This window comes from Cimex lectularius, unplaced genomic scaffold (assembly GCF_000648675.2).
Source record: "Cimex lectularius strain Harlan isolate CLEC.00 unplaced genomic scaffold, Clec_2.1 scaffold55, whole genome shotgun sequence".
In the NCBI taxonomy this organism is placed as follows: domain Eukaryota; kingdom Metazoa; phylum Arthropoda; class Insecta; order Hemiptera; family Cimicidae; genus Cimex; species Cimex lectularius.
In genome coordinates this window covers 1,540,554-1,542,313 of record NW_019392647.1, presented here as the reverse complement: position 1 = coordinate 1,542,313, position 1,760 = coordinate 1,540,554, and positions in this window count along the sequence as shown.

Here is a 1,760-nt window from a genome sequence, read left to right as displayed (position 1 = left end):
CTTTTTATAATTTTTAAACTTAAACCGAAATCAAACCGTTTAACCAAATGAGACTGGTTAAAATGATTTGGAATGATAAAAGGCCGCAGGACCCTCTTGTCTAGGGAGTTTCAAATTACAAGTGGTTAGACAGGGGAACCCATTGTCACCCATTCTATTCTATTTGGCCCTCGAAAAGGCAATAAGATCGATCCAGATGAACCCTAGTGGAAAAATATATATTATGATGAGGAATTTGAAACGACAGCAGCAATTGTCTTCAGTATCAATTTGGATAAAACGAAGTATATGAAAACTGCCAAAACCCAAGGAAGTAGGGAGGAAGAAGTGCAGATAAACCAGCACTCGGACGCTGCAAAAGTTTTAAGTACCTGAGAGCACTGGTGATGGAGGACCAAGACATAAATGCCGAGATTAAAGCCCGAACAGCAGCAGGTAGTAATTAATCCTCATCCGAAAACTAATTTCCTTCTGTATGAACCCTTATCAACATGGTATTTCAGAGGTATATGCAGCGGTTATCACCAAATCTGTTGGGGCAACTGCATGACATCAAAGCAAATTCAAAATACAATATTATTAAGGATTATTAGGACAAAAAAATTGTTACATAAAGAAATATTTCGAAGAGGAAAAGTCATTGTCTACAAAACAATTATTAGGCTGTGAAAATGGAATTCGGAAAATTCACGAAAATTAAGAGCTGAGTTGGCTAAGATATAGTAGCCCATATAAAAAAAGCTAAACCATGTTCAAAGGATGCGAGAAATTGGTGGTGGGATGGCAAGGCGAGGTACGTCTGAAAAGACGATCGAGGCTGAGGACGACGTGGAGGAGGAAGTTGGAATGTTTGAGTAAGATGATGGAAAAGGAAAACAGAAGAGAGTGGCTTTGAATCTTTAGGTGGCTCACGCCCTACTGGAGTTGTAGCGTTAATTCTAAATATGTAAAGCCAAATGAAACAGATCAATTTTATTGCACCTGAAAATTTTGAAATGGATGAGAGATAAAACTAGCAATGTTATTTTTTTAAGATAAAGTCCTAGCGGTTTGTAATTATTTTATATATTGATCTGTAATTCCACACTTCATCATACACTAACCGCACATTATCACAATTAGAATAGCCTTTAACCAAAATAAATTTCAGATATTGTGCAACCATTAGATGTCCATAGTTGGTTTCAAGTAAATGATTTATTTATAAAAAGCACTAGTTAAAAATGTAAACCCATCCTATCAAAATCTCGTATCGGGTCTTGTATTTCTACTTGTCATGTTTTTCAAGAACAGATAACAATAGATGATAATTACTGGTTACCCAAACTCTAGAAGTGTCCTTTCTAATAGAATATACCTTTTTAGACATTACACTAACCCGATCTTCAGGCCTCGAGAGTGAAAAAAGAAAGTCATTTCAACTAAGTAATCATTTGCATAAGGAAATGACTGTCTAAAAACAAATATCAATGGCACCAATATTTAAAAAAGTCGCCAACTATTTTCTAAATTAATTAGTTATTTGGGTACATTAGTATTACTGAAAAATAAAAAGGAGTAATTAGAAAATATGTATGTTTTGGAAGTAAAGTTTTTCAAACAAAAAATCTTGTGTCTAACGGCGTCGCATAGTATTAAACACCAAAATCTATTTAGATGACAGGTGCAACGTCCATAGCTACCAAAAGAGCTAATAGTGCGAAATGAATAGACATCACCTATTCTGCGGTACCTTTTAATTTACCCAGAAGTCCTGGATG